Below are 21692 nucleotides of genomic sequence, written 5' to 3' on the forward strand. Positions count from 1 at the left end.
GTCCTTTGTCCAATATGCAGTTTGCAAATACTTCCTCTCAGTCTGCAGCTTGTATTTTTATCCTCTTACCAGGTCTCTCTCAGAACAAACACTTTAAATTTTAATGTGGTTCCATGTTTCAGTTTTTTCTTTTATCGATTGTGCATTTGGTATCACATCTACAGACTTTTTACTAACCCGAGTTCCTGAAAATTCCTCTTCTGTTTTTTCCTAAAGGAAGTTTTATAGTTTTCCATTTAACATTTAAATTTTGTGATCTGTTTTGAACAAATTTTTGTGTAAAGTGTGAAACTTAGGTCAAAGCTCTTTCTCTCTTTTTTTGTTTGCTTTTTTTTTTTTTTTTTTTTTGCTTGTGGATATCCAATGGCTCCCCCACCCCATTTGTTGAAAAGGCTATCTTTCGTCTATTGAATTGTTTTTGCACTTTTGTAAAAGAAATCAGTTATTTTCCTCTGAAAGTATTCATACCACATAGGTGGCAATCTAATCTAATCTAAACTAATCTATCTAATTTAATTTAATTTATGACCACCAAAAGAATCAAGTTGGGTATTTTAGTTTCTGACCATTCTAGCTGCATTCACCTGATTGCAGCTTTATTTGCCTTGACCTCTACCCTTCACTTTCTTCCACTTATATCTGGTCCCATGCATCCTATGGAACAGTCATGATGGCTTGAGTCCTGATATATCAGCCAAAGGAGGCTGGCAGAAATGCTTATTACAGTCTCTGGATTTTTTAGTTCTTTTGCTATTACATAAGATACCACCCTGGTGTGTTTCCTTGGGAAGGACAAGTACCTGAGTGGGAAATTAGAGGTGGAAAAGGACTATAGTCTCCTGCTCCATTAGTTTTTCCAGGGCCCCTTGGGTGACTCAGTTGGTTGAGCATCCGACTTTGGCTCATGTCATGATCTCACAGTCTGTGAGTTCAAGCCCCACGTCAAGCTCTGTGCTGACAGGTCAGAGCCTATAGCCTGCTTCAGATTCTGTGTCTCCCTCTCTCTCTCTGCCCCTCCCCTGCCCATGCTCTATCTCTCTTTGTATCAAACATAAATAAATGTTTAAAAAATTTTTTAAAGAAGAAATTACTTTTTCCATGTGGATGAGATATTCTTCTTGGTAAACTGTGGTATAGGGTAAGCCTTGGACAATATTATCCATAAAATGGTTAAATTCTAGGAAAAATCCCCATTCCCTCCATTTGCCTTTCTAACTCACACTAAGGTTTTAGCTCTGTGTCAAGACAACAGTTCTTCTAAAACATCTCCCTGGACACTCAAAATCTTGGTCAGGGCCCCCACCTCAGTGTTCCCTGAATACTGTATCACAATTGCCTGTTCAGTTGTTTTCCCTTCTCTAGGTTTTGTAAGGATACGGGCTATGTTTGTTGTATTCCGTTCTGTGTTTCTAGTACCCTACCTAGTCCCTAGAAGATAAAATACACTTACATTTTTAAATATGCAAATAAGTCAACAAACACATAAAACACGTAGCCAGCATTTTGCATTTGCCAAAAAACTGTCTATTACTCCTTTTGGCTGATGCATGAATTCTTGTACGCCTATGGTGATTTTGTTAACACACACAGACATACACAGAATTCTCATTGATTTGGGCATGGAGGAGTAGAAACTATAAATTACCAACGATAAATTTCTCAAACAAAATAGTGATAATAGTTTCAACAACATGCATAAACACAGGAACAATACAAAAGGGAGAATATTTAACAAATCCATCGAGGCTCAACACACATATGCTCTACATACTTCATCTGTGGCTAAATGTCTGCTAAGGTAGCTGCTTCTATATTAATTTTATTTACCTGCATTTTTTCTTTATCATTAAATAAGAATACCCATTGCAGTGACTCACCTCTGCTCTCTATCCTGTGTGGCACCTCAACGGACACCTCTGTCACCAGAATGCTGAGGTCAAGTGATTTGAGCATGACTCCTTTTTGCCTTTCTTTCTTCCTCTTTTGTTTTTGTTCCTACAGGCCTCACATGGAATGCACAGGGATAGTTTCTACGTATATATCAATTAATTTTGTGGTCCTCTGTAATTAACAGAAAAAGATGAGTAACAATGGCTAAATAGATTTTTTTTTCTGCAAGAAACCCCGGGGAAGACCACTGCTTACAATGAAGCTAAATGATTTCAGAAATGTGATCATTTGGCATTTCCCTTATATTGATTATCTCATGGCTTCAAAGTGGCTGCCAGAGCTCCAGACAACGTGTCTGGGTTCATCATGTTGGGAACTACTCACATTCCCTAAAAATCCTTTTCCTTAAAAAATGAAGCTGGATGATTATTTATGTTTGTGCTTATATGAAGCAATAGGCATCTCTAAGTTTAAATGTCAGGAGAATTTAAATGTCATCTCTAAGTTTAAATGTCAGGTCTTTGGTTGCAAGCAAGAGAAACTGACTGGCTAACTCACAAAAGAGGGATTTACAAACAGACAAGAGTGTGTTGGAGTAAGGGACTGAGAATGGGTAGAAGATTGGGAGTCCAGCTTTAGAATTAGGCAGGAACCTTGGGAGCTTTGAAGGGATGAGAAACAGGAGAAGGAAAGAAAGACAATCTTCTTATTGCTTCTGCACCCTCCTGGTTTTGCTGCCACCAAGACCTCTGCAGGGAATCACTGCTAGTCCTCTCTCTCCCCGACTTGGAAGTTCTGGTTAGAGGAACCTCCTACAATGGTAGTTCACTGGCGCTAGACAAATAAGGGCTGGCCAGGCATCCCTCTCTTTATATGATAATCCTAGCATCTCTCCAAGTAGACTAGATTGAGCTTCCTTACAGCATGGTGGCCTTAGGGAAGTCAGCCCGCTGACACAGCAATTCAGGGCTCCTACATCCGCCTCCCACACCCTGGCCTCAGAAGTCACACATTTTTGTTGTTGAGCAAGTCACAAGCCTGCTCACATTCAAGGGGAGGAGGGCAGTTACATTTCATCTCTTAAAGGGAGAGTAGCAGGGTCCTAGATGATTTGAGGAAGAAGGGCAGATTCTGTGACAGCCATTTTTGTAAAGCGATGATATGTCATGTGCAGGACAATAGCCTGTCATTACATTCTGTGTACCATTGCCTACCATGGATATCTTCCATGGAGTGGCTACGCAAGTTCACATGCTGGCATTGCTTTGAAAAAGTCATGAGTTTCCTATACTGGTTATTGTGATACAGGAATTAGATTGCCACCTCGAGAAGCATTTTCATGGGGGTGCCGACAAGGTATGTTCAATTTGCTGACATAACTACTTTAAAGTTCAAATGGCCACATGTAGTAAATGAGGGTTGGGATACATTATGTTTTCGTTTCTTTGTGAAAATCATAGAATGTTGCTAGCAGAGAAAAATGGAGACGAAAAGACATCTGTGGATATTTGCAAAGGGCTCATCATCACCTGGGAGCAGAGTGGTGCAGAGGGCAGTGACTTGGGAGCCAGGATGACTGGATTCTCACCAAACCTTTACCACTCATTAATTGACTCTGAGGAAAATAGTTGCTTTATTTTTAAGTTTATTTATTTATTTTTGAGAGAGAGAGAGAGCGAGAGAGAGAGAGCGAGCACAAGTGGGAGAGGGGCAGAGAGAGGAGAGAGAATCCCAAGCAGGAATTCTGACAGCACAGAGCCCGATGTGGGGCTCAGACCCACAAAGCCGTGAAATTGTGACCTGAGCTGAAGTCAAGAGTTGGGCACTTCACTGACCGAGACACCCAGACACTCTGATAATTACCTTTTCTAAGTTATAGTTTTCCATCAGTAAGATATAACATTAAACCACCCGAGAGAACGTGAAAAAAAAAATCGGTGCTTCCAAACGCTAAGAGGATTAGTAACGATAGGCCAAATAGTCAATATAATCGAATGGATTTTTATTTTCCATCCTTCTCTTGCTAGGATATGAATCTTGTGGTGATTAAATTGGACGAAAGTCATTCTTAGCTCCAAACTGAAACGACTTTAAAAAAAAATTGAACGGTCTGAAAAGAAAATCCTTGTACTGGAGTTTGTGTATCTCCTTCAGGCTGAGCCAGAAATACAGGAAAAGAAAGAGCTTGCTCGTGTCTGGAAACCTAAAATGCAGTCATGTGGAAATGACACTTTCCTTACCTTTACCAGTAGAAACTTGGATATTGACTCAGCAACCAAAGTGACCTACCTTCCAAATCCTTTCTTTAGCATTGAGTAAACGATGTGTTCTCTTGCAATTATCACCTCTGTTTACTTTTTGACTCAAAAGTCAGCGTCTTTACAACCATAATTAAGAATTAGTCAGGCTGCTTGACAGAAACCCCAGCCCTACCACTCACTGACTGTGGGGCTCCGCCAAGTTTCTTCCTTTCTCTGTGCCTCAGTTTACTCATCTATAAAATGAGGGTATTAACGGTTGTGATGGAAATTAAATGAAAACATCAGCTTCTAGCACCAATAAAAAAAACCTCAGGAAATATTAATATATACTCCCTTCTGCTTCTAGGATGGGCTAGCAATTTATTGTTGCCAATGAAACCTTCCATTATTATGGTTGTGTGTTATAATATGCCCTATGCTATCAGAAATATCAGGCCACTCCTAGCTACTGCAAAGATAAATGGAATGAGATTTCTTGCATGTAGTAAACTAAGTTGTGGATTATATTCTTTATATTCTTGTCTCACCGTAGATTATTACATTCAATGGTGTCAGCCTTTTAAGTATGGAGGGTTTACTTACTGACTATCTTTTTCTGTGAATATGGAAGCACAAATGGATCCAAGGCAAAAGTAGGAAGTTATCTGTGAAAAGGAACAGAGTAGGATGCAAAAAATAGATCTGAAAGGAAAGGAAATGAACGTGACTTGAGTATATCTGCACATCAAGAATTTCACTGTGTGTGTGTGTGTGTGTGTGTGTGTGTGTGTGTGTTGGGTCCTACCACAGGAATCCACAGAAATTCAATTTTAGTCAAATTTAGGCTGAATCATCTACCACACAACCCATCTGGAAAGAAGGCCGTTTTGTTTTGGCCTGTCGAATGGAAATGGTTTCTTGCTTCTAACTGGAAACAGTTATTGTCATTCCATTTTCATGATTGCAGCCCCTGGCAAGTTTGTGTGTCAGAATGCAAACCAATTATTCATTTCAAATGTCTCGACTTTTGTACTTTATCTAGCCTTAGCCTGTGCATTTGCTTTTTAAATCCTCCACATTCAGTCCTCTACTTTAGTCCTTCTGAATCTATTACCACAGACGTAAAACATCAGAGAAGCACACACACAACTTCTCCGGATAGGCCTAGAAACACCAACTGCTGTAATACTTTTCAAAAGGAAAAGAAGGAAAATACCTGAATAGTTTATGTCTAATGCAATAAAAAAAAACAACAACAACGAAGGCACAGCATAATATGAAGAAGCAGAGAAAACACAGCCAAGCGTGGTGGCGTGGCAAAATAAAAATGTGAGGGTCCTTGTCCAAAAGTTACGAATTTCAAGATGGCGGAAGCAGACCCTTAAACCGAACGTGGGCTCTTCTGAATGGGCAACTTCTAAACCGAGGCAACGGCCCTGGTGTGTGCCCGTCAAGCTGACCTGAATGTAACCCTTTTATGCTGTCTAAAAACAATCTGTGAGGGTATAAACCCTCATACTCAGGTGAAGGAGGGGATACATGAACTTTTAGTACCATCTGGTGTGAATTTTAGTCTTATTTGATCATCTTTTAGATACTCCCCTACTTGTCCAGAAAAAAAAAAAAAAAAAGGCTTACTTTCTGTTTTGCTTCCATTTATTCCACTGGCTACTCTCCAAGATGTTTTGGAGTGTGCTTGGTGGAAGGGTGTCATTGCAGAGGGAAAGGCTGAGGTGTTAGGCTCAGCGTCCCCTGGCCCTTCTGTTTGCTGGTAGCATCTCTTGACATTGGAGGTGAACGTGGGGTATGAGAGACTGGCCATTTGTTCCCAGAGGCACTGGCCTTATCAGATTTTAAACAAGATGGAATTCAAAGATAATTGTTTCTTCCAGGGTTTGGGAACCTGGGGGAAAGAACAGGTTAACCAAAGCCAAAATACATACTTGTACATTTACTCTACATCTAAGCTATGATTCACGTGAATTTAGGACCTAGTCATGTATGATAGTTTTCCTAAGATTAAAAAAAATTTACAAGTAAATATTGATATTTTGTTTGGGGTGAGTTTTATATCTTTTTCTTAAAGCAAAATATCAAAAAATCTCCACTTTCATATAAAATCACAAATCTTACCTCTTATTCACAGGGGCACTGCAGTAAAATCACTTGTTGAATGAAGTGGGTTTTTTTTTCCAATGGACACTGTCGGTCCATTTTGTCTCCTTGTTCCTCTGTGTTTTTATGAATTCTGTGGAACAGATAAATAAATGCATCTCATAGGGAAACATTTATACCTCATGAGACTCATTATTGCTTGTTATTTTAAATTTCTCCCTTTACTGGTTCTTTCCCAGCTTCATGTAAAAGATTCAAGAATTTTCCACTTTCAAATACAGAACAAAATAAACGCAAAAAATAGTGTCTGCTTCAGGATATGCCCCTGGCGTCTGGCCTCATTGTAAACAGAAGCTAAACACTTTAATTAATTCATGGGCTAATCCTCACAGGGTCTCTTTAGTGAAAAATTACATCAAGACGGACTGAGGGGAGGAACTTCTGATCCACCAGGCTCTTTCCCAAACCATCCTGGTTTTGTGATTCTTTCTCAGAGGTCTATCCACGGAGGAGTTAGACGTCCCCTTCATCTCCGATCAAAGGTCACAACCAGTGCTATTTGGAGTGCAAAGGCTGTATAACTAACCCGTTTTATCATAACTCCTCACATTATGCGGGGAAGCCAATGACAAATATGCTCAAAGATAGGAAAGAATCCCACAACTTTTCTAAAATAAAATGCTGGCAAAATTATTTTAAATGAAAAACAAATGCCATTAAATATAGTAAGAATTATTATGCGCTGTCCTAATGTTCCTTTAGGTATTTTTTTTTGCATTAGCCAATTATCCTCAAAAATGAAGAGAATGCTAGAATGAAGAATGCTAAAAGACAAAATGAAGAAATTGTCTACTTGTTGGGGTGGTGCATGTTTTCTGACAGAAGGCACAGAACTGGACTTAAATCTTTTAGGCCTGTCTGAAAAGCTTGTAAGTGAGTCTCTAGGAGTTGTGGAGGGTGTAGTTGTCATGCAAATAGGCACATCACTAGGATGTGTTTTTAACAACTTGGCTTCAACATTTCCATGGTTTTCCTAAGAGAATCTGCTTTTTAAGTGCTAACAGAGCATCAGTACTATTTCCAGGTACGTATTAGCTATAGGACTTGACAATATAACTTCTATATCGATTCCAAACGTGCAAACTCAAATTTTTTAATGTTTATTTATTTTTGAGAGGGTCGGGGAGCGGCAGAGAGAGAGGGAGACACAGAATCTGAAGCAGGCTCCAGGCTCTGAGCTGTCAGCATAGACCCCAATGAGAGGCCCGAACCCACGAACTGTGAGATCATGACCTGAGCCTACTCCACCTACTGGACGCTCAACCTACTGAGATACGCAGGCGCCTCCAAAATGTGCAGATTCATGATGTATTTCAAAATTATTACTCGTGGAAGTGTTCAGGCCTGGTTTCATTCAACTTTTGACCTTTACCGCCACCTAGTGATAAACTTAAAAAACTTCTTCCTAAGCGTATACAAAGACAGGTTTCGGAGAATGTAAAAGAGCTAGAAAGCACGTTCTCTTTCCTCCTATGATTTACAGTCCAGCCCAGGAGACATAACTGTTGACATGAGAGGTACGGAAAAACATTTTTAAAAGACTATAAAGGAAGAAAAATGATCCCCACAGGGAAAAGCTGTATGTGTCCTATGGACACAGAGGCATGGTTTTATGTTTTATATTTATTATTATTGTGTTTCCTATTTATTATTTCTAGTTGAAATGAGGCATTAGAAAAGCCAACTCATCCATTTCCTCTAGTTCAGTCGTACATTGCATTTGATTAATGGAATGTGGATTTTTAGGAATCACACCAAGCATTCTTGCTCTCCTCTAAGCCCACACTTCCTAAGAGACTTCACCTCAGTGACATGTTCTGCTTCCTCGCTCCCTTTATTCCTGGCTACTCTGCTGAAATGACCCTGGCCAACCCGCAGCGACTTTATCAATGCAATAGCCATTTTTAGTTATTTTCCTGGGCTCCTTTGCTGCGTTTGATGTGCTATTTTCTGTTCTCCCCTCCTCCTGTGACTCCCGTCCTCTGGTTTCTCCATGCCTTCTCTTTTATGGGTTCCTTTTCCTTGGCCTCCTCTTGGGATGTTATTGGTTGTTTTGGTCTGTTCTCGCTACTGTAACCAAATACCACAGACTGGATGGCTCCTATAAAACAGAAATTTGTTTCTTGCAGTTCTGAGGCAGGGAAGTCTAGATTCAGTGTCTGGTGAGAACCCACTTCCTGGTTCAAACTCAGGAACCGCAAGATCACGACCTGAGCCCAAGTCGGACGCTCAGCTGACTGAGCCACCCCGTCGCCCTCTTCCATCCACATGCTGATAACCTTCAAATCTAATGTGTAAGCACTGTTTCCCCAGCGTTTTAGCCTGGCACGTCTAGTGACTTTCTGAACACTTGGATGTCGCCCGGGAACCGAAGCTCACCGTGTCTGCACTTTCAACCTGTGAATGTGAATTTTAGTCCTATTGAAGAAGAGAGACAGGATAAGGCACAGCAACCTTTTACAGAATCGTCACCACTGTGCTGGTACCAAACAGAATTGTGGTGAGGGCACTGACCGCTGCCAATGCTTATCACTGGGTAGAAACAAACGAACAACAAATCCCAGTTAGGTTAACTAGACAGTAGCACTTTGCCGATCATGAAGATTGCGAACTATTCACAAGAGTGGACAACTCCATTTAGAACTCAGTGATTTGAAAACAGAAGTCTGGCGGAAAGCATCCTTGTCCTTGGATGAAGGATTCTTGCTTGTGAATACTCTTTGCTTCTTGTCCTTGGTGCTGTGCCAATGGACCCCTGAACTTACTGCAGATTGCTCAAAGTTGGGTCACACTCTAAAGGCGAATTTTCAAATGGTTAAGACCACGAGTATCAAACTGAGGGTATGTACCCAACACACACTGAGAAGAAATGAGAGTAGTGAAAATGGAAATGCAAGGGAGGGAAAAAAGCACCCAGTGTCAACATATGAAATCAGATTATTATATAATTACTTTTTTCCAGATCTTTAAACTGTGTTCCAAAGGACTAAGTAAAGTTTCTTGATCCTGTGAGCATTTTATTCTTTCTTGGTTGAATAGAAGAAAAAAAAGAAAAATATTTTGGCTTTCTTTTGTCCTTTCTTAAGAACAAACCGCAAAACAGAGACTTTGGAAATACCTCGAATCTTTGTATGTACTTCTTCATGTGTTTTTTATTTTTACAAGTAAGTATTCACATGTTATTAAGAAAATGATATGCTATATATTACATTTCAGATTGCCAACATACGTGGTTTTATATATTTTTTTTATTTAAAATGATGGCATTTAAGTCATTTTTCCTAATATGTTCTTGTATGGTCTGAGAAAATGGATAAATCCACTTGAAAATGTATTTGTACTTCTTCTGATGTTTTAACTCAAATATTCTTATTATAAACCCATACATCTATTTCTTAACTTGTGAACTTTGGAAAGTATTAACATTTGTCCTGCAAAAGATGAAGATACCTTTCTTACCCTCCCCAGTCCCACCTGCTCCGACAAATATTCGTTAATTTCATCATTATTTTTTAGTTTTTCTGATAATTGCCATTTGTGCACTTAAATGTAGAATTGGTTTTGGAGTGATTTTGGCTCCAGATAAAAGAAAACCTGATGAATTATGGCTTAAACAAATCAGGATTTATTTCCTGCTCCTAACAGGAGGTCTAGAGGTGCGAGGCTCTGGGGTTGGCCAAGAAGCCAGCTGGACCACAGCCCTGCAATCTCTTAGTCTTCTCTCTAGCTGACACCCTCACCCATTTGCACCCCAAGAGGGGGCTGGAGAAGGGTGTATCCACATGATTGCCTTCTCTTTTTGTGGCATTACTTGGGGGTAGATAGCCCAGCCATCTGTAAACACAAAAGCTCAGCCATTCTATATTCAGCCTTTTACTAATTACTCTGAGGACAGCCTCGGACCCCTCACTGTCACCATCTTTGTCAACGTTCAGCTTGGCCACTCTGTGATTCCACAGACAGAAATTGCCCCCGTCTGTTTTTCAGCCTTCTGCTGCACACGTTTTGAGTCATTTTCTTTAATTTATCCATCAGTAGGATTTTACCAGCTTTCTATATTACAAAAATGTAGGTTTATGTGGCTGGTTGATGGCATGTTTTCTTGCTTTTAGCACTGTAAGTAATTTATTCTTCCTGTGTATATTTCCTGTAATTTCAGGGAGATTCTAAAAATGAAGGAAGGGGCACCTGGGTGGCTCTGTCAGTTAAGCATCTGACTGTTGATTCCCCTCAGGTCATGATCTCACAGTTTCTGAATTCAAGGCCCCATCAGGCTTTGCACTGACAGCTCAGAGCCAGGTTAGGATTTTTCTCCCTCCCTCCCTACCCCCGCCTCTGTCTGCCCCTCCCCCCTCAAAATAAGGAGATAAACTTAAAAAAAGAAAGAAAGGAAAAATGCTGTGCTCATTTCAGCATTTTTGAACTAAAAGTTTGCAAGTGTCATTTCAAAGTGTGTTCTTTAACCTAAACATAACATACAGATATTTTATTTCTTATCTTGTGAGTTATTAAATGATGAATGACGTAGACATATTACTTCACACCCAGTGAGTAATTCACAATGTTCTGTGAAAATTATGAAGTCTAAGCTTGACGTTTATTAAAATTATATGTGCCAGGAATGGCGATAATATTATTTTCTAGACACTAAAGTTCTAATTTTTTTTATTCTGAAAAAGTTCAGACTTATAAAAAATTTGTAAAAATAGTAAAAAGAATTTTCATATTCCCTTCACTCAGATTCCTCAGTTTTAACACTGTACCTCTTTTCTGTCCTGTCTTTTTTTCTAAACACAAACACACACACACACACACACACACACACACACACACACAATTTTTCTAATGGATTTGAAAGTAACTTTCAGCCTTTACCACTAAACATATTAGCAGTTGTTTCTTGGAAAAAAAATAGTTTGTTACAAAATCGGAATGTGATTCTCAAAATCAGCAAATGAACATCAATACAATTTTCCTATCTAATCTGTAGACCTACTTTATGTTTTGCAATTGTCCCAATAATGTCTTTTAGGGCTACCTGCCACCACGACCACCCCCCAAAAATATGTGGTCCAAGGCTTAATCCAGGACCACATGTATTTAGTTGTCATGTCTCTTTAATCTTCCTTATTCTGGAGTAGTTCCCCAGTGTATCTTTGGCATTTCCAACTTTGACATCTTATAATTCCTTGATATCATAATTAATTTTCATGTGCATATCATTTGAAGTTAAATGGTGGGAGCCTTTTTGGGCTGGCCTTTATGTCACCGTGACGTGTCCCCACTTTTCTCTGAGAACCTCCATATTTTCTAGTCATATTACTTCCCTATATAAGCCCTGGAACCATTCATGTCTCCAAAGAGCCCTAGCTCCTTTAAGGCAAAATAATTTTAGGAACCAGGATCTGGTCACTAGGTGTGCATAGCTACTGTAGTGTGATTGCACTTAGGGCTGCTCAGTATACAGAACTAGGAAATAGATATGTGTATATGCCCACACATCTGTATTTATTTCCATATCTATGATCTCCCTCTGTATATTCTGACATTACAGTCTGAGGAAAGGAACTTCATCAATTTTACGTTAGTCAATTGGGATTCTGACTTGGAAGGTCCGACTCTCTTGCAGTGGGTTACCGGACTCAGTCCTTCTGAAGAGACTAAATTCTTGCAGCCCACCAAAAAAGTGGAAATTTGAGTGCTCTTAAGTCCTAGGGCCAGGATTTAGAACATGCCCACATGAGTGCTGCCACCTGGTGGGGCTCTGCTGCAAGTTCGGTGTCCGTCTTCATGGCCATCTTGGTTCTCTGCTTGATGGTCTATATTTTACATTTATGTACATAAATTTACTACAAGTTAAATAACTTGATATGAGTTGGACGATTAATTAAAAACAACCCTGAGTTTTCATTAACAAATAACAATAATGTAATCAGTGGCATTTGTAAAAGGTGGCCTTCATTTATTGGCTTTATATTGCAAGAACTCTTTGATCAAGATTGCAATAATTTATGAAATAGGAAAACCTTAACATTCTTCTTTAGCTTTCATTCCTTCAAGTAAAACATGCAATTTACCTGCTTATGTGGGTATAATATATACTAGTTCACTGGGGTGTAACTACTATGAAATTAATGAAAGGTAATTTTGTGGGAGATGAGAAATGTGTTGGGAAATTTACTTCTTAGACCAAATACAAAAATCCAAATGAAATTAATTCAACTTGTTATTTCACTACACTTTATAGCTGTCACCCTTCCAACGCCTCATAAAAAAAACATGAAAGAAATTATTGACAAATCTTGCACAACTGAACTTTGAGGGACAGTCTTTTCGGAAGTCCAAACTTTCTCTGAAGTAGAGGGATTATTTTTCCCTTGCAGAGGCTGCAGGAAAAGGGTCCAATTTGGTTATGTGAACATGTATTCTTCTTAGGAAAATGTTTATATTCTGTAGGTAAAATGCAAATTATGTTTTGAGACAAATTTGCAAATGCCTCTTCCCTCATCTGGCAGTGAAGATAATATGATTTTTATGCTCATTTTCACCACTAGATGGAGATATTGTCATTTATAGGAGAGTAATGTGTGGGTTGCTATTTTTCTGCCTTCAGAATCAGAAATTGTATATGTCTTCTGTGACCCACAGCATGCATTTTCCATCACCCACCTTCCCCCCCAAAACAGACACACACACACACACACACACACACACACACACACACACCTGGGCTACTATTGAAAGACACAGAGCAAAACTAAGAGACAACATGCCATCTCATGAGTTAATAATGGATTGGCCACAACGGAGCTACGAAATAAACTCAGAGAGAAATACCCAGTGATGAGTCTGACATTGTAATTATGGGAGTGAAGTGCAGGTTCCTCCTGAAGCATCAATGCATTTTACATGGGTAGGATATAGCTGTAATCCGATCAGCTGCAACTCCACAGTAACAGAAGGACCCTAAAAATAGAACCCCTATGGTAATCTGTCTGGATTACTAAATTCAGTGACAGCTTGGCAACAAATCAGGGAAATGTTTGCGGAAAAGGATTTAAATATATCATGAAGTTTTATCTGCATTATGGAGAAACCCACATCAGGCCCCCAATTCAGAGCTTCTGCCTTGGGGGCTGCTTCCAAACAACAAAGCTCATTTTGTCAAAACATCACCTTTCTGTCCTGCCTTTTGCAATTTAAGGATGTTAAATCCATTAGCAGAGGAGGGGGAAAAAAGGAGAAGCTTTCAAAAGGGTTGTATCCATACCACGCTAGTGCCTAAACTTTACACAATGAAGTCCTTATAGGTATACCTTCACTTTCTTAATGGTGGTAGAGAAGTTAATCATGAGACAATGTGGATTCTTGTGAAAACATCATTTGAAATAAAGGTAAGGTTTTTTTTGGTTTTGGGGTTTATTTTTGACTGTACAAAGATGTGTGTCACACATTCATAGCCATATCAACAGAAAGGAGTTAAATGTTGTAGATGTGTGCTGTTACTGACAGAAGAGAAAGACACTTCTGTTGACCATGAACTCAGATTCAGAATCTAGAACAAAGCAATGCCACGTACTACCGGCGTGCCTATTTGTCAGCATTTAGGAGGAATTATTTCGTGGGCTCTCACTGCAGTTTTGGTACGAGCGACATTCCCTTTTCAGGTCCTGAGAAGCCCCCCATGGTTTCCTTTGCTGAGGTCTCTGAATTTCAAAATATTTAAATTTTCTTTCCATAGTTGGGTCTAATAACTCGCTTTCCATCTCTTCAGGATCCTCTCCTCTCTCCCAAGATGCTCTGCCTGTCCCCTCCCTATCCCGTCACTTCCCCCCGCCCTCCAAATTCTCCACACCCCTCTTACACTGAAAAGCACTTCAAGGAATCAGGGAGTAACTAAGTAAGAAGTGTAGGAAAACTTCAGAGAATGGAGGCAAGATTTCTCTTTTAAATCTTCTATCTGCCCCTGGGATTACCGTATCAAAGTTTATAACTTTAAAAATCTTCTTCTTTTATTTGCTATACTATTTCCTAAACCATCCAGCTGGCATATGCCAATGTTAGTTTCACATGGATGACATTCTTTATAAATTTATAAAATACTGGACACTGACTCGCATTCCCATTCTTTTTTTGTTTTTTTTTTTTATTTTTGTTAAATATGTATGCCTATTTTGAAGTCTTATTGTCATTGTTATTATTTTTGGAACAGAGAGGTGAGAAGTCCCTTTTATTAATCAGTAGCCTGGTGTTCTGCGATGATCATTATGTTTGCCTTAGCAAGCTCACCTAATTTCAGACTCTTATCAATATTGGAAATTTTAGTACTAGCCAATAAGAGTAGATTTGCCATCAATATGAAATTACACAAGTGTGAAATAAGATAATGAAAGACTGTCAAGCAGGACAAATTACAACCAGTAAGTAGCAAGTTTTCTTCAACCCTATGATTTTCAGTGTGTAAACAGAACATGCATGACCTTTGACACCACTGCAGGAAATAATGTTAAAGAAAACTGATGGGCGTCTATAGCGTAGAGGTTTTGTGGACAGTACCAGCAAGGCTTTTGAGCAATGCTTGTTTTTGTTTTAAATCATAATTTTACCTGTACGGCTACTACGCTTTTAGTCATCTCTGAATATATGCAATGAAACTGCCTTTCAACACAAACCACCCAAGACTGAGTAGTAACCCGGTTAATAATAGTCCTAGTAACAGCCCATGTGGCTTCTACATCTCGTCCATGTAGAAGAAATCATTATCCTGCCTTTTATAATGAATCTTTTCTTTGTTTTTCTGTATGATTTACTCTTCACAGAAATAATACAGTTGTGTTTTGCCTATTATAGTACCTTTTCTGAATGGAGTCATACTAAGTGTATCATTTGTGTCTTACTTCATTTACCTAATATATTCATTATGTCTCATTAGCAATAGCTCTTTCCTTTTCCTTGTAATAGAATACGCCATCGACGTTACTTACACATTATATTGTTGATGAACATTAGCCCCCTAATGTTGTTTCCATAATTTTGTTTTTATGAACTATGTTGCTATAAGCTTATAAAACCTGTTCAGATGTGTTTAAAAATGGGAAAAGCTAAGTAAAGGTAGCAATACAGCATGTTCATGATTAGAAGACTCATATTTTTAAAGATGTCATTCTTCTAGATCGATTTACAAATTCAGTACAATCTCAAGAGAACTACTCATTTTGCACCTAACTCTCCTAAAAACTGCTGCCAAATTAACTTGCCTAAAATATGGTTTTTATCTTGTCATTCCCTGCTTAAAACCTACAGTGATTCCCTACTCCCTAGAGCTGTGCTGTTTAACACTGACACCACTAGCCTCATGTGGCTACTTAAATTTACATTTTAATTAATTAGAATTAAATAAAATTAAAATTCAGTTTCTCAGTTGCACTAGCCACATTTCAAATGCCCCATAGCCACACGTGCCTACAATATTGGACAGCACAAATATAAGGCAGTTCCCTCATCACAGAAAGATCTGTTGGGCAACCTTGTTCTAATGTATAATGTCATTTTCAGTGTGGCCATCAAGAAGTTCACAGTCCAGCACCCAGTGCTTCGGTCCAATCTAATTATTCAAAATGCCTCTGAAAGAGTGATCATTCCTACCTACTCCTTCTTTCACCTCACGACTTAGATGCACTCCTGTCCTTTTTCACTGTGAAATTCAATCGACCAAGCTCTTATTGTAATTCCTCTTATAGCCTTTCTTGACTCCTCTCTTATTACTGATCAATTTCTTTTTAAAACGATATGACAATGATCTTCAGGACATTATTTTTGTTAACTATATCTGTGTATATTCTTATGGACTCCTGTTTGGAGATGTCTCAGGTCGAATGTAAGTTTCTTGATGAAAGGACTATAATTATTACTTCTATCACCTCCTTCGTGTTATCCACTGCTGGGCTGTTGCCCACTTACAATAACCAATTCTAATAGATGACATTATCACTCCTTAAACAATGTTATTTATCCACTGTTGACATGCCTTTCCAATGAAAATATATCTCCCACCCGTATTGCAGCTCTTCCTGGCTGCCATTGTCTTTATTCCTATGTAACGTTGACGTGTATACAAGAAGGCTCTTTTCAATACCAAGTTTCATCTCCCCTGCTCCTGTAAATTCCTACAATGTACCCCTGATCGTGACAGCACTGGTGGTCAAAACTGTCCACTGACTATGTCATGCCTAATTACTGTGTACTGTCTCTAGAGTTCAGTAATACAAATTATTAATGAGTTAGTATGCCTTTCATATCGAATTTCCCAAGCTAAATTTACATCTGTTGTTATTGGCCACATGTCATAAGTTGATACACGCCATATGTAATATTTTCAGAAAGCTTTGTTAAACGTTGGTTTAAAAAGAATTGGTAGACTCAGTCCACCTCTCCACAACTGAAGTCCCCATGTCCCCAGCAATTTTATCAGAGTTGACATTAATAAAGCCTGACTTCCCTTTACTATCCCAGCAGAGAAGCCGAGGACTAACTATACTGAAAGTTTTTGAATCCACTTTCTTGAGACTCTGCCCATCTTAGTAAAAGACCCATTGTGTTGGGTGGCTGATTATCATAATGCAGTTTGTACCAGGACACTTAATCGTTGATGATTCTGTGACACTGATGAGAGAAAAAAAAATGGAAATGTGAGCTGCTATGTCTTTGTTGGCTGTTACTCTGTCTCTGCACCAAGAAACACTCACTCCGCTCAGATCTCTTAGAGATACAATCAGGAGGGCCCGTTCTAGTTGAAGTCTGGTCTCCAAATATTTAGAAGGCTGAGCCAATCATTTCACCTCTTGCGTCTTTAATGTTGGCTTGGATGCTGTATAAGATCCTCTGAAATTCAAATTAAAATGATGAAGAGGCCAGCGGAGGAAATTTAAGTGTTTCTTTCGATAACAAAAATAAGTCATGTCTTTTCCTTATTGTTAACTGTGAATAGAGGCTGACTGAAACTGAAACGAAAAACGATTATTTTTTGTATGATTTTTTAAAAATTATCTTTTAGAGAATTGGTGGCAAATTATCCTGAGTCAGTCCAGTAACAGTGTTTGCCCTCTCTGCCTGTCAAGGAAAATTCTTCATTACCTACTTTAAATGCACTGTTTTCTTTGGCAAGGCACTGTTATCTCCCACATGTTAAAAATTACATTGCTCTTTAACGCAAATGTCCTGGAAAGGGCAGACATCAGACCCTTATTCCTTGGCATTTGCCTGCTGTCTGGTCTCCTAGTTTGATTAAGAGAATCATGTTTTTGAAGGTGCTGTCTTAATTCTCTTCTCATTTCTACTCTACCTTGAATCGATTTATCAGCGTTTGACCATAACCATCACTGCAACAGATTTTTGTCTGTTTGGTCTCTGATAGCATGAGTTTTGCATCTTAAAAACAAATATGTATTTAAAATGATTCCCTGAGAGATAAAAAGACTATTTTTGTTGTTTACATTTTGCTTTGTTTTGTTCTAGAGGGGCCATTTATTTGTCATCAGTATGTTGATTTCGTTTTTTTCTTTTCTTTTTTTTCTTTTCTTTTCTTTTCTTTTCTTTTCTTTTCCTTTCTTTCTTTTTTTTAAGACGTTCTACTTTTCACCCTTTATGGTATTTTTGCAGGCCCCAGATAGCATGAGCAAAATGTGCATGAGGTTCTTATTTCTTCTGTGCTAACCATCAACAAAGGATGGGTGTGTGTGTATCTGTGAATGGAGAATTACCAGCACTTCTCTTCTTTGTCCAAATAACTAAAATGGGCACGTATCAGAATTGTGGATGTGCAGTGTCATGAAACATTTGTATCAGGCTTGCTATGTAAATGACTGCAACCTTTTGGACTATTAGCTCTCTAGTTCTAGGGGCCCTTGGCTTGATTTTATCATGTAAACAAGTTTGTTGGGGCTGGCTTTAATTGGTTTATGTAAATCGTTCTTTGGAATATTCCCTTAAAACAATTGATACACTACAAATTGTGACTCATTCTTATTTACATTCTTATTTAGTAAAGTGGTTTCTCTAATGACTGCTTCTAGGCAACATTTTATTAGCCTAGTGTGAGGTACTGAACATACTCAGGAGGGAAAAAGATGGCATTGACTTCAACATAGTCATTAATTCAGGCGGCTTCCCTTTTAGTTAGTTCAAAATAGGGGAGTTTTGCTAAACCGATTATTTATTTCCCTCTGCTTCCCAAGCACATTTAAAATCCCTTAAATTATACAAACATACAAAACACTAAGTTTCTTTCCGTTTAGAAATACAACCAGAAAATACCACAAAACGGAAAACATGTAGTGTGTGAGTTCTGTACATTGAGTCTAACAAAGGGGTGAAAGGGACAGTTACTTTGTCACTGTTTTCCAAAAGGTCATTAGAAATAATAATGAACAAAAGTAAAGTGTACTTTTCTGAAATGATTCCTGCTCTTTTGTCCGTGGCAATGACGCATAGGAGTTGAATATATTGTACTACAAATTTCATTGTAACTTATTAATTCCCTGTGTTTAACCAGTGGCTGACTTTGAACATTTTCAGGGAGGTAGTTACTGTGGCTGAATTTGTACAGGGGTTTATAATATTCTTGCCTGTTTGTGTGTGTGTGTGTGTGTGTGTGTGTGTGCGCGCGCGCGCACGTGCATGATATGCACACACGTGTGTGTATGTAACTCAACTTTCTTGCTGTGCAAAGGTGAATGAAATGGGAGGGCAATGAAGAAGTTTCTGTTTTTCATGTCACTCATTGACAGAGGTCTCTCATAGCAACATGGCAATCATAACCATATAAACACAATATCTATCAGTGGTTCATTTGAGGAAGCTGTCAGTTGAATTTTAAGTCTCCTTTCCTTCAACGCTTAATTCCAGGGGCACAAATTGCGGGCTATATCTGACCAACAGAGTATTAAATTGTTCAAGGGAAATACAGCATTCTCTTCAAGCCATCATACTGGCGCAGCCACTGTGACTGCTGGCTTTCACCTAGCTCCTGAGAGTTGAGGTGTTCAAATTGTGACCGCTAGCAGTGATCGATGGTCGCATTATACATCACTTTATGACATCATGTGTGACAGTAGAATTATTTTCTTTCTACTCTCCTAATGATACTGACTCTAAACCTTTGCTGAAAATATAGTTAAATTGGAAACTGCCTAATTATTTTCAAGTAATTTTATTCATGTTTTGTTACTGTTGTTGATGGTAGGCAAGAAATTATGAACTCATTATATCCTCCAATATACACCTCTATGTGTGTCTACCCGTCTATCTATCTATCTAGTTATTTCACTTAGTTCCATATGAAAAGTCATGGCTAATCTGGGAAGGGACTACTCAGTTTAATACATATGGACCTAGGTAGCATTTTCCTGATCCTTGATTGCTGAAGAGGACTTTCCCAAGGGACCTTTGTTATTGATGAGTTGGGTAAAGGGGAAGATTTCCACATGATTCTTTTCATCAGTCTCTTTTACTAATAAACATGATGCTATTATCCTGCCATAAGTAATAATTTTAAGCTGTTTCCTTAGCAGTGGTGATGGATTTGTGTTAATTCTTTCATGCTTTCCCATATGTCTGCTCAAGGTCAGACTCATAATCTTGGTCTTACAATGCATTATTCTAAACAAATGGACGAAATAGTCCCTACTTTTACTGAAGAGATGACAAAGGGGAGTTGTCCTAACATGTGACTTATGACCTACACCCACTGTTCTTGCTCTTTTCTGACAATATTGTATAAAGAGATAAAGAACACAATGAAAAAAATAAAGAAGGTTATGGAGGCAAGAAAGGTGCCTTTACGTTCAGGTATATGGGAACTATTTATTGAGGGCTTTCAAGCATTTACCATATGTTAATAGTCCCAGTTCATAAGTCTTTCTACTCTTGAGACTCTGAACTTTTGAAAGCAAAAATTGTATGTCTTATTTATATTGATTTATATTGGTATTTCCAGCACTAAACACGGTGTGTAAAACCTAGAGGCTTGATGCATTTCCACTGAATGAATTGTAGTGTGATTAGGCACCATAAGAATATACCAATTAGCTCTGTGCCTGTCATAAATATCACTCCAAGTTAGCATCTGGGATAAAGAACAAAGGACAGAAGCAAGAAACTTTACAAGGAAAGAATAGCTAGTACATGGTGTAAGGCTGATGAATCATCGATTCACCTGTCTTAGCTTGATTTTTCTCAAGGAGAAGACCTAGAGATAAGGGTTCAAGTACACTAGTGTATTGCTCAAGAGGCTATTCCAGGCAACATTAGAAGGAGGAAGTAGGAAAGTTAGAGAAGGGAAGGCAGCCAATCAAAGGGAACATCATCAAGCAAACTCCCACTGTGGGTAACTGGAGCTTTGGGAGATAAGCTAACACAGACGCCTCAGAGTTGTGCCCCTAATGGCCAAGGCAATCGGGAATATTTTTGTAGTGATTCTTGCTGCTTGGTTGGGAGTGCTCTTGGGAGCTGTTCATTCCCTCACATGTCTCACCTGCCATTGCACGTGAGAAACATGTACTCTGAGGCCAGAGATTATTTTCAGTTGAAGGAACGCAAGTGTTGGAAGTCGGAAGAAGGGTTAGCAGGCAGAGCCCAACAGAAAACATACCCCATTATCAGTATTGCTTAAGAAATAAATGAACTATGATTTCTTCTTTAAATTTGTATTATTATTATTATTATTATTATTATTATTACAGTTGACCCTTAACTCAAACAACACAGTTTTAACTGTGCAGGCCCACTTATGCCTAGATTTTTTCCCCATAAAGACAGCCCACTACTAAAAATGTACTTTTCCTTCCTTATGATTTTCTTGGTAACATTTTCTTTTATCTAGCTTACTGTATTGTAAAAATACAGCATATTATACATATACAATGCAAAATACATGTTAATAGACTGTTTATGTTATTGGTAAGGCTTATGGTCAATAGCAGGCTACTAGTAGTTAGGTTTTGGGGGAGTCAAAAGTTATACACAGAGTTTCGATTGTGAGGGGGTCAGTGCCCCCAACTCCTGTGTTGTTGAAGGGTCAACTGTATTTTCAATGGTTACTATATTGCTAGAGCATAACTACTTTTCCAAATTCTTGGATCTAACCACGTAATAAATGGAATTGTGAAGTATTAATTCTGGCCTTGGTGCCCACAGAAGTATAACTAAATAGTGAGGGTGTCATGAACCCAGAAAGTCTGAGAATATGGGCTGTAGGAGTCTGCAAGAACAGGTCTACCTTCTGCAGACTGAAGTTATTTAGGATTTTGGAAGCAGGAGTAATCTCCCATATGTATATACTACATGTCTGTATAAATGGCAAACATATAATATGTTTAAGGGTTCTATATT

The 21692-nt window shown here is 38.6% G+C and overlaps 1 long non-coding RNA gene across 1 annotated transcript in view; it reads right to left on the reverse strand.

Annotated features, from left to right (window-relative positions):
- LOC111557617 overlaps positions 1 to 21692 on the reverse strand; it is a 120091-nt gene that overhangs the window by 25040 nt on the left and 73359 nt on the right. The window contains exons 7-9 of the long non-coding RNA XR_006589214.1: positions 6264 to 6378; positions 5769 to 6033; positions 1878 to 4832 (exon numbers count right to left, since the gene is read on the reverse strand). This is a non-coding gene — a long non-coding RNA (uncharacterized LOC111557617). The remainder of the gene's footprint in view (positions 1 to 1877; positions 4833 to 5768; positions 6034 to 6263; positions 6379 to 21692) is intronic.

The sequence above is a fragment of the Felis catus genome, chromosome D4 (assembly GCF_018350175.1).
Source record: "Felis catus isolate Fca126 chromosome D4, F.catus_Fca126_mat1.0, whole genome shotgun sequence".
In the NCBI taxonomy this organism is placed as follows: Eukaryota; Metazoa; Chordata; class Mammalia; order Carnivora; family Felidae; genus Felis; species Felis catus.